This window comes from Platichthys flesus, chromosome 1 (assembly GCF_949316205.1).
Source record: "Platichthys flesus chromosome 1, fPlaFle2.1, whole genome shotgun sequence".
Taxonomy (NCBI): domain Eukaryota; kingdom Metazoa; phylum Chordata; class Actinopteri; order Pleuronectiformes; family Pleuronectidae; genus Platichthys; species Platichthys flesus.
This window is the reverse complement of record NC_084945.1, coordinates 18,054,210-18,066,579: the sequence shown is the minus strand read 5'-3', so window position 1 is coordinate 18,066,579 and position 12,370 is coordinate 18,054,210. Positions and strand designations below refer to the sequence as shown.

The 12,370-nt window shown below is 44.2% G+C and overlaps 1 protein-coding gene across 4 annotated transcripts in view; it reads right to left on the bottom strand.

Annotated features, from left to right (window-relative positions):
• Positions 1 to 285: 285 nt before the first annotated feature.
• The window catches only part of spata17 (spermatogenesis associated 17), a 34,832-nt gene continuing 22,747 nt past the window's right edge, over positions 286 to 12,370 (bottom strand). For all 4 annotated transcript variants that reach the window (XM_062387595.1, XM_062387604.1, XM_062387586.1 and 1 more), the window contains exon 10: positions 286 to 428. The gene's annotated coding sequence lies outside the window, so the exon portion shown is untranslated. The remainder of the gene's footprint in view (positions 429 to 12,370) is intronic.

Sequence of the window (12,370 nt, the reverse complement as noted above, 5' to 3'; positions counted from 1 at the left end):
TGAAGCCGCATCACTTACACCATGTTTTCTGCCTCAATGTCTGCGACTGGAAGGTGCGACGCTACCGCAACCTGTGCGTACCCTTGGGTGAGAACTTTTGTGCAGTGTGTGTGTAAATGTAACGCTGCTAAATGTCGTATTTGATAGTCGGAGCTCACGGACACTTGGATGACACCTCAAGCTCCTGCCGTCCTTGACACCAGTGGCGTGTCATCAGGACAACACAGACAATCTGTGTTCGATGGGTCAAAGCTAAAACTCACACTTTAATAAAAAACAATACGATTAAGACAATAACAACATTCTTTTTATTTGTACTTCGTCCTCCATTTTCTCTGGCCAGCAGGAGGCACAGCACTCCGTTCCTTGTGATGCTGCAGACGAGTGAACTTACCACAGACGTAGGTGGCGAACACTGTCTTGAACGGCTGGAGGGGAGGAGAGGCAAAGCAGAGAGGACGAGAGGACGAGAGGACGAGGGAGGAGGGAGGAGGGAGGAGGGAGGAGGGAGGAGAGAAAATGAAAACAGAGGGACATTAAATCTTTTTGTTTGTTTGGTCTAATTGTTCAAACCCAAGCTGTCCCCAACTTGAAAATATGCAAAACCAATCACAAGACCAAAACAATTATATGAGATGAGGAAAAGCACAAATGTAAATAGCAACATGAATGAAGGCAGAACTTCATTTAGCGGCTTCAGTTTCAGGGTCCTGGTCCAGTGTGTGATGGGTCAGTGTTACACGTGTGTTGCCGGATCACATGAACTGAACAGAGCCATTGGTACTGATAATGTTATCAATCAGTAGGTCTGTCAATGAATACATTTACTTCCGTGGCCGTCGCCTTCACATGCTGGATCTGGAGCTTATATGCTTGATATATTCTTAATCACTGTGAATATATCAGGTCAGGTTGAATTGGTTGGTATTAGTGGAGATGTCTCGATGCAATGTGGTGTGTGGTATACGTTTCTTGCTTTAATAAATGGGAATAGAATTGTACATTAATCTACTATGATTCCCAAATACGACTTCCTGCTGCGAATGTGTGTGTGTGTGTGTGTGTGTGTGTGAATTGCTCTTTTCATGAGTGACTGTGACAGGTTTCTCATCAGACCCTAAAGCCTGCTCAGGGCCACACACGGTACAAACAACATCCACACACACACACACACACACACATACATGAATGCACACTGACCTGGGCGATGGTGTAAAAGGGAGTTTTCTGTAAAGGTACCAAAGCTGTGTCGGTACTACACAAGTGCGCTTGTGTTTGTGCATCTGCACCGGCTGCTGGAACTAAGCGGGGCTCTTAATCACGGCTGTAACGGGCAGCATTACCAGCAGCGGCAGCAGACTAATGATGAATACCCGAGTCTCCGTGCAAACCCTGACCTCCTTTTCTGCTGCAACGCACAAAAAAACTCCAGCTTTCTCACCAAAAAGCACACATATACACCCATCCACCCACACACACACAAACACACACACACAAAAAACTATATGTGGTTGCTCAATTAATGTATTGTCCCTGTGTGTCCCTGTATATATGATAGCCAGAGGAATAAAAATAACACATTTCTCCGTCTTTCTCTCCCTGTCTTCCTCTCTATATATATATTCACACAGTAAATATGAATAAAACTTGGCACTGGAGGTAGACGAAGAGAACGATGTGAAGTAAATGAGTAAGCGAGTGAGAGAGATCAGTGGAAATACAGAATTACGATATTAAATGAAATGTAAATGAGAGAAAAAGAGCAGGAGAGATAGAAACAAAATAGAGGAAGTGAATTGAGAAGATAAGAGACACAGATGGTAAAAAAGAAAAAAAGAAGAAGAAAACGAGAGACATTTTGCCAACAGTGGGAGTGAGTAGTTATAAACGAGTGTAAAGTTTTGATGAAGGACAAACTAATGTCAGGGACTGGGGCGGTTCGGGCTTCCTTCTCCCCGGCTACCACATGTGATCCCGCCTGTCACTCACACTCCATCGCCATGACAATCATCGTAATGCCGCGGCCTGGGGGCGGGGACAAGCCTGTCCTTGTAACAAACAAAACCCTCCGCGATCTGACGCAGGGAAGATCTCTCTCTCACACAGACACACACACACACAACGACCACAGTGATGCCACACAAATAGAAACTCTGCCACACAAATGATTAGGAACTAAATTCCAGTTTGAATATGAAATGAAAGCTTCATTTTACAGAAATATTGACGTGAACGTGATGTGTTACCATCACTGACCAGAGCTCACTGCATGTTTTGTCAAACACACACTGTGTAATATGCACCATGTCATTGTGTACACATCTGGATAGGTGTTAGTGTACTTATGAATTTAGTTATTTGAACAATACATGTGAGTTTGCAATCTGTGTGTTCATGTATCATACTAGTGTGAGTGAGACAGAGATAGACACAGGGAGATAATGTGTGTGACTGCATTTATGTGTATGTGTGTGTGTGTGTGTGTGTGTGTGTGTGTGTGTGTGTGTGTGTGTGTGTGTGTGTGTGTATTGGCCACAGGGTAGGGAGCAGGGACTTGTCAAGCCGAGGAAGAGACGGCAAAGTGGACGGTGATGCCAGCCCACTGTGACAGCTCCTTCACACACATATGCACACACTCGTACACACACGTGCACACATTTTTTTAGCCCCCCCAAACCTGCCCTGGCCCGCACTCTTGAGCTGTGAAAGCTGGGACACAGAAAGAAAACGAGACTGGTGGAACCTCCCTTTAACTCGAGGCCGATTGGGGTGTGTGTGTGTGTGTGTGTGTATGTGTGTCGGCCTGTATAGAAGGTGGTGGGCTGGCGGGGGAGAAGGTGGGAGAGGGGGCTTCAAAGCGTCACATCATTTTGGAATTGTGTGTTTCTGAAAGAGGCTAACCCCACTGCCACTTAAGCTTAGTACAAAAGTGAACACCACACTGAAAGACAAGACCCATATAGTACACACATTCACACACACAAACTTTTACAAATATATTCTTGTTGATATACAACTGTTTTAGAATTTTAATGCAAATCAATTAATTTAAAAAAAGATGTCCTAATAAGTAAGCACCATAAAAGGTGACAAAACGCATTGAAACTAATGACGTCAGTGGCTTAGGGAACGTAACAAAATGCAAATGTCGCTAGAGACACCTTTATGCAACTTGAACTCATTCCAACGTCACCACACACCTGAACACACACACATACAGGAGCTGAGATAAATGTCATCTCACCAATCTGTCAGTTGTATATTATTGGGATGCTCCATTGTGCCTCTGAGCCCGCAGCACACGACGCCAACTGAAGTGAAGTTGCTGGTTAGAAACCCCCAGGGGTGACCTGGCCAGGGCCCCAGACCACTTTAACCACTCGTCTCCATTAACAGGCTCCCAGATATCATTATGCTCCCTGGGGACCAGGCGTGCTCTAACCAACCATTTACCCTCTCTCCTCTATTTCTCTCTCTTATCTCTCCCTCTCTCTGCCATGATGTTGCTCAATGAAAAAAGACAGCGCGGAGAAAAAAATATGAGATTGATTTATTTGCTTCAGTGTTCTTTGGGATGGAGTCCTCTCCCTCTCTCCCTCTCTCTCTCTTTCACTGCAAACTGAAACCAATTAGTGAGCAGAGCACTTGTAGCGGGGAATGTAGGGCAAGCGAGGAGTAATAAAAAAGTATTGACTTTTCTGTGACTGTACGCGGCGTGAAAGGGGTGCCGCGGCCTTGTCCGACATGAAAGGAGCTCCATTAATTTCACTTATTTCACCCAGGCCCCTGTCAGGAGGCCCTAATGCGTCCCAGGCGCACTTCTCACATGCAGGCACTCAGACAGCACAACGCAGCTCCAGCCTGGTTACCAAATTAGTTTACATTATATATCAGAGCGAGGGAGAGAGAGAGAGGGGGAGAGAGAGAGGGAAGCACCAGAGAAAAGAGTAATTTCTAATTCCCTGGTTGAGACACAAAGCGAGGCCTTTCATACGGAGCTAATTTCGCCCCAGCTTCACCTCCTCCCGTCTCACTTTTCCTTCTCTTGTTTTGCGTCATGTAAAGGCCACAGTTCACAGAAAATGTCCTACAGTGCAGGTGCACAATTAATCAGCTGGAGAATAAGATAATGAGATGATTTGGATTCAGCTTCAGAGAGATCTGTCGGTACACACACAAACAAGTATTTAACAAAGGTAGACAATATGCTTGTTGGTATAAATTTAAGCTGTAGATGGGGAAAAGGGCTTTTCTAGAAAACATTCTTCTCTTTTGAAAGAACCTTTTCTTAAAGTAAATCAAATGTGTTTGCATTCTTTTTAACAAACAATTGTGATGTGGGTTGCTGTCGTGTTTCTCTGTTTGAAATGCACTGGAGAAAATATACAGACTGGAACCAGACTTACAGACTTAAAAACAAAAACTGAATATTAAATAAAAGACGTACACAAAATGGTCATCAAACCCTGATTTAATCTTGATTTTCAAAATCAGACAGCATCTTTATCAAGAGTCAATAAATGACACAATTGAGAACTGAGATTTACAAAAAAGTATAGTCTTTTGCCGTTGCTGCTGTTATCATATTAAATGCGTTAGTTCAACTGATCTAATGCATCAGTGTTTTATGTTTTGGGATGAGAAGAGTAGGGTTGTACTGACATGATCTTTCAGAAGCTTCCCTTTAAGGGGGTTGAATAGATTCCTCATGTCACCTGTAGAAGTGCAAATCAAACTTTGTTTTGAGTCCTTTCTGACTATGCATCGCTGAAATACAGCCACAATGACATCAAGTCCTTCTTTGGTTAATCTCATTAAACTGTTCATGCGCTAGACTGCATTCATGTCACATTGCTTGGTTGTCATTTGTGCAATTCTGAACTCAAATGCACCAATAACGCACAATTCATTAAGTCAAACCAATTAACAACGTGAGGCTCTTGTTTTAAGGTTTGGTCAACTGCTAAACTCGATGTTGGCTACCTAGGAATTTACCCGTATTATGTGTGTATGTGTTTATCAGTGTGTGCGTATGAGTGTGCGTGTGCGTGTGTGTTCCAGAGATAGATGCACCCCAAGAGTGTATTTGTGTGTGTGTGTGTGTGTGTGTGTGTGTGTGTGTGTGTGTGTGTGTGAGCAAGGAGTGAGAGGCTATCTGCAGACAGAAACTAATCAGTGTGTGTGAGATAAGAAAGCAGCCTTTATGGTGTATGGTAATCAGCCCCCCCTCGGCCTGCCACCGCCATGCATAATCACCACGACTTATTCACATGATTGATGAAATATGCGTCTGTGAAATCCGAGCTGCTTTTGTTATCATCCTGTTTTTCCCATCTCCCCCCTCTCTTTCCTTTTCTCTCAATCTTTTTCTGTCTTGTTCAACCTCTCTGTCTCTCCATATATCTCCCCCCTGCTCTGCAGTGGCCAAAGATGTTTGGAACCATGTACAAACAAGAAATTACACACACAGCTTGGGGTCCCTCTTGCATGCACACCAACTCCTACGCACACTTCTCTCATAAGGTGGAAGTATGATGCCCGAGAGATGCTTCAGAAAAGCCACATTGTTTGAAGAGGAATATGAAGGGAAAGGGGGGGGGGGGGGACGACATAAGGGTAAGAGAGCGAGTAAATGAGAATGCACATTAATTGTTCTGTCCTGCAGAGAGAAGTGTTGGCTGGATTAGAAAGGGGATGAGAGGAAAGAGAGAGTGAGATGGAGTGATAGATGGAATTAGACGGAGAGATGCTTCAGAGAGCTCCTGTCATTGACACTCAATCGCATTAATCAGGGAACGGATGCAGAATTCACAACTAGCCCGATGCAACATGAGGACACAGGACCGACTCTGTTTCAACAGAAAGCAACCGCCTCTCCAGACGAGGACACAGAAACAGAAGGGATGAGTGGCTACAGTTGGTAAGTGTCGGGCCGAGGTGATGGTGACAGCTAAAGGATAATCACTACTTTGTTAATGAAAGCTAACTGGTTAACAGTTATTCAGGTCGCTGCCACCGAAAACAAGCAAGCATCACCGAGCTGCTTACGGTGAGCAACTTTACGCTAATGCTAGAATCTTTGGTCTGGTGCCTTAGCTAACCAAGCAACATGGCATTGAATGCTAGCTAACTAAGGAGGACGTGGTCTCAGATAGCGATACCTGTCTACTCTATGTACCAGTCTGATTACAGTCAATATGTGGGGCTGTATAGTTGAGGCTATAATTGTATTTCATCCATGCAGAAAATTTGGGGATGACATAAATGCCACAAATGACATGTCCAGAGAGGCGGTGGACTAGTGGCCGCAACTTGGACTATGGGCAGAAAAGGTCTCTGGTTGGTCTCTGGTTCGATTCCACGGAGAAACAACAAAAAGACGAACCTGGATTGATCTGTCCAGAAATCCAAGAGGATTCTCCCTACCCTGTCTAGTGCCCCTGAGCAAGGCATCTTACTCCCCCAACATCTGCTCCCTGTGCGCCGTACATGGTCGCTCACTGCTCTGTGTGTCCTGCACCAGATGGGTTAAAAGCAGAGGTTAAATTTCCCTACCTGCATGAGTGTGCCTGTGCATGTCTATGCAGGTGTTTGGGATAAATAAATGCATCTTAATCTACTCATCTGAGGTTACTTTCAAAACTGCATCGATAAAAAAAAAGAGGGCTACAGGTTTAAATGTGGGTCATCCAGCTATAAATAGGTAGTTGACTCTTTTCTCATTGCCTGTAGATAAGTTTCAGTTTTCCTCTGTTGGGACTGACTGAGCTACTCGCTGCCGTGCAGACGGGTGCGTCAGGGCCCCTATGTAGAAACTTTAATAAAAACATAGGGACACCAGGCTCAACTTTTGCTGCAACTATGTGATGTCATCTGGCACATTCCTGTTGCATTAGTTTGTAAAGTGAAGGCAATATTAAATAAACTATTGCAACAGCAGAGGAAAAAGCTGCAGCCATGTTCACTTTCCACAGTTAGGAATCCTATCTTTGAGTATTACAAACTGTGCAGTGTTTTGCTGTCTAATAATCTTTCAAATGATTAATCTGTTACTCAAACTGGACTTCATGGATCATATTTCTCAGGATATGAGCTAAAAGCCTGAGGTGTTCATGAAGCGAACTCCTCTGGAGACAAGAGGGTAGAGTTTCAAATGGCCATTATGAAAAATTACAAACATCGCCAGACTGCCGTTTATCAGACGTGGAGAGGCACACACATTGTGTGATCATCTGACACACTTTGGTTGAAGCATGGTGACACCTTAAGGGAAACAGTATGACAGGACTAAGAGAGACAAAGCTTGGGAAGAGGGCTGGGACCAGGACTTTGATTTGGGTTGATGGTAGGCGCCGGGGGAAGGTGGGGGCTGAGCGTAAGATTAAGACTGGGGCTGGGGCTGGTGAATTAAGGCCCCCCTGCCTCAGGGTGCTATTACACATCTATAATGAGAAAGGGAGAAGAGGGGGGCTTGTCTTTGCACCTCAGCACACCTTAGATTAAATATGCACAATTCCCATGCAAAATGGGCCAGGAACGGCCGGGACCAACGCTGCTGTCTAATCCCCCGTGCTGGAGTTGTTTCAGCCAGGGTTAACAGGCTCATCAGTCAACACAGGCTGCTTAGCGCAGGACATCAAGGCCATTTGCAGGTTTAAGTGTTTGTGATTGCTTCCCTTTCCAGATCCCATTGCCACCCCAACCCCCCACACACACTCCCTGTGCTGGCCAGTGAGCACATGAGCCTGCAATAAGACACACATGCCCATATATCAAGCGTTTAACAGCATAGGTAGAGGTATGGTTATCACATAAACATCGGGCTGTTTACCAGGTGTACAAAACCGAGTTTGCTAACAGACACACATAAACACAAATGGGAGAGACACGGTTCCCACACACAGAGTTAAAATGGATAGATAATGTCCACAGTTACAGTTAGGAGTGGGAAGCTTATTTGCAATAACTATAAAAAGAGTTTCTCAGAACAACAATGGACATTGATTCCTCAGGACAAACAGAACAGTGTAACACACACAGGCAGCCCAAGAGCATAAAAGCACATCTACCTGCAATCTGAAAATGTATTCTTTAGGTTTTTCCGATGGCGAAGCGTACACATAAGTCCGTGTATCAGCTGTCTGCTGCATCCTCTGGGTCTGTTTGCATGGCAGCTTCATCACACCCATTTGCATTTCACAGCAGTGTTGACTTCAATCGCCAACACACAGCTGTATGAGAGGGCTGTCATGTTCCTCAAGTTAAGACTGTGTGTCTGTGTATGAGTATTGTGCACTCAGCTATTTGATAGGCTCCGCACACACACCCACAGATACACGTGTACACACACACACACACACACACTTAGTTCAAGAGAAACAGGGTGGGGGTCAGAGGGGCTAGAAAAAGTTGCAGCTAGGTACTGCAGATGAAGGCTGAGAAAAGGAGAACAAATAAACAAGACAGCGAGGGAAAGAAAGAGTGATGGCAGCAGATAGAGATAGAGAGAGGTGGTGATTATACCGCACTACATACAGTATGGTTCAGTGGAGCATATCTGCACAGGGACAGGCGGTCCAATAAAGCACAGACATCCTTATCCTGCTTGTCTGACTGCCTTCTCTTACATCCACGTACACATGGAGAGGATCTAAATATCTATATCTTGACTTCGCCTCAGAATATCCATGACAACAAAGCATTTTCTAAATTTATCTTAAGTTATTTATCTTGGGTTATTGTTGTATCCTGATATAGCATATTTTCTCATCACACGAGAATTTTTTGTTAGGTTGACTGAAATGCCATCTCTGTATTTTAACGCAACATTTTTGTCCATTCCTCTGACTGGGGATTTGTTTTCTTAATCATTGTGTTAAGACAATCAAATCTCAACAAACAATAATTGCATAATTAGGATTTTAATTTACTTGTTATGATTTGACACAGTTTAGTACAATACATCTAAACTCTCTCTCTTCCAAGCATACATTGGATTTGCCCTATAGAACTCCATTGCCTAATATAATTTACTTTTAGACTCCAGCTGGAAAAGCATTGACTTGGGCCTAAAAGTTGCATCCAGGCCCCAACATTTTTTCATAATCTTCTACTAAATCTTTCACAAGGCGGAAGTTTTGAATCTGTTTTTATGTTAATTTGCCATCCCCATTCTTATTTATTGGTTTTAAACAGGCGTTTGACACAAATTCATACAATTAAGTACAAAAATTTGTCTGAAGTGACCCAAGTTAATTTGGTTGAGTCAGGTGCAACAGCTTTGAACATAAATAAAATAGTTTAATGTGATTAATTATCTTAAGTCACACCAAAATATGACTGCTAATCATTTAATTGAGACTGTCCATTTAATATCATGCTGTGTGCACTCGCCTCTCATCGTTACGCTGCATGCAGGCGTCACGGTGCAAAATGCCACTGTAATGGAAGCAAAGTGTGGTGCTAATTGATAAATCTGAGGTCCTGAGTAGGAAGGAGTGCGGCGGGGGGAATGTTTTACGGCTGTGCAAATGAAGGGGCTGCAGAGTTTTACACATGCCATAAAATGGTTATGGAGAATTAGCGTTCTTTCTCTCTTACTGCAGTTACCTAGACACTAATGCAGAAGACCTGGATAGATGGAAGGACATGACAACATATGAAATACGTACACAGACACACACATAAAAGTTGGACACATACGGGTTCACACATTTGCTGCCCCTGCCCATACTTCCATTGTCTCTACTTATGGCCTATTTAAGTTAAGGTATTAACTGCTAATGAATACAGTTCCCATTAAATAGATCCCTCATACATCAGTCGTATGGATCGTTCTGAAACATTACGGCTGAGGCCATTAAGAGTGAGCCCGGTGTGTGCGTGCAAAAAATGTGGACACACTTTTCCTGTCCCTGCTGCCTGAAGCTTCGCACCCACAACACAATAATGACAATCATAAAGCCACACCAGAGTAGCTGGGAGGAGACCATGGTGTGAGAGGGTGTGTGCGTTTGAGTGTGTGTTGTGGTGAGAGGCGGTAACAAGGACAATCCTGAGGCAACGTTATATATATATATTCAGTGGTCTGTGTATATGCATGTATTCATGGGCAGGCATTGTATATGTCTATGTACATGTGTTGAGGATGGAAGGGATGCCTGTGCAAACATGTCTATGGGTGTGTGGCAGCTAGAGATGATTCTGCTCAGATGCTTGCTTCTGAAAGCCGTGACGGGTGCCAGTCTAATGCGAGGGGAAGGAAAGGCTCGGAGCACAGACAGACACAGACGTGACCCCTCACTGTAGTGTACTTGATTAGCACGTAGCCCCTTAATTAGCAATCCTCTGTGGTTACAGGCAGTTCTGCTGGTGACATAGCTGGTAACACAACCACAAAATGGACAGAGAGGGCTTTCCCACATTCACATTTCAATTAGTCATTGTTAGTGCAGAAGCTAAAAACCTCTGAGTACTTTCCTGAACATTTAAAGTTATTGGTTGCTTTTAAACAATAAGAGGGCCATGCAGGTAAAAAATACTATGCAGCAGGGCAACGGGAAAACTATTACAAGAAAAAAGCTGTTCATTTTCAAGAAAAATAATTGTGCTGCCACTGAACAACCTGCAGTAGATGATCTAATCCTACGAGCATACTTCCTCTACTGCAATTGGATTCAACAAGAAGGAAATGTGCTTGTGCTTTTAGCCCAGAATCATTTATGGTTAAATGGGTGACCCTAACGTACGTACAAGTGAAAAAGATTTATTGGCGAGATGAAGGTTTTGGCAGGCAAAGGCTGAGGGCAAAGAGGGAATGGCATTCGCAGGACGGAGCCAAGGAAACCTCGGCTGCAATCAGGCGGTGATTATTTTATCGGTCAACGTCATATCTGCCGTATTCTGTTGTTGGGGGGAATTCTGACTGGATCATTTTACATAAATCCAAGAGGACGGCAGAAGTTTCTCAAGTGCATAGAGGCAGGCTGCGTGCGAAGAGAAGCACTCAACCTGAAGTACAGGACATTTTTGCAAAGAGTTTTGAGCAGGAGCAGAGACTATTTTAAAGAGAGGGCAGGGTTTTGAGAGGAAGCATTAAAAAAACGTTAAATATAGAAAGAAGACCATATCAAAGAAAGATAGAAAAGAAACCAGGAGTGTACATGGAGAGATGTTTCGTGTTGTGAGCATGACAGGCAGAGAGTGGGGGACAAACCTGCAAACAAGAGCTGATTCAGAGGCTTGAGGAAATATAGGATACTCAAAGAGAAATTCAAAAACCATCGGAAAAACTGTATAGAACTTGCTTTCTATTGTGTTGTAGCTCCTGATGCAGAAAATCTCACACATTTGTGGCTTTGATTAGAATTTTCAAGTTTAGGTTTTCTGCTTTAATTGACCATAGCCTTAATGTGCCATTGTACATATCAGTTAATGTACTAAACAGCTGATTACAGACCTATGAAGCTTTGCTGTGGGAACTAGGAAACCAAGGCAAGGCAGTGCACTCAGTGTTTGGCAACGGTGAATTTAAAAAGGGTGAGTAGAGTTGGGTCAAGTTCAGTCGGTACCATGCAATTGGCTAAGGCCATTGGGATTCTGGAGAGATGGGGATTGGTTACGTGATTATGAGTGAAAACGTGTGTGTCCTGACCGGCTGGGCCACGTTGGCATTGACAGACTCTCTTACTGTGACACAGATGGCTAAGGTAAATAGGGGTCCAGGACTCATGGGCTGTTAGGGCTTGGTTAGGAGTGGGGGTGCCGTGTACATACTGCCAAGAGCTGTGATGGTCAAGCCAGAGAGCTATGGACTGAAACTAGAAAAAACATGGGTATGCTAATGATGAGGCTACGAGCTGTGTCGAAGGCTGAAGCACAGCTTTAGGTGATGATTACAAGCAGGCCTAGGTAATGTGGCAGGGACTGGGTGAGAGGGCTGTGGCTGGGCTCAGAAATAATTAGGAGCATGGCTGGATAACACAGCTAGATAATGTAGCTGGGGGGAGGCTGGCTGGGCACGGTAAGAAGTTGATGAGTACCAGGGTTGAGCTGTCCACTCCATTGGCCCTCTGAGCTGTGACAAGAAGCTCTACTGGCTGCTGCTGTAGCTGCGGGTGATGCCAACGATAGGACTAATGCACTAATTACCAGAGCGAGAGAAAAGAGAGAGTAAATAGAGAGGGCTACGGAAAGAATGTGCGACAGACAGAAACAAGAGGGAGGGAGCTGAACTCCGATGAGCTCTGAGTGACAGCAGCATGACATGACTGAGCTGAGAGCAGACATAACTATCTTGATTATCTTCTTCAACAACTTCCTGCGCAGCAGCAAAGTTATCACCGAGGAAATAGAGGTCAGCCAGCACAGG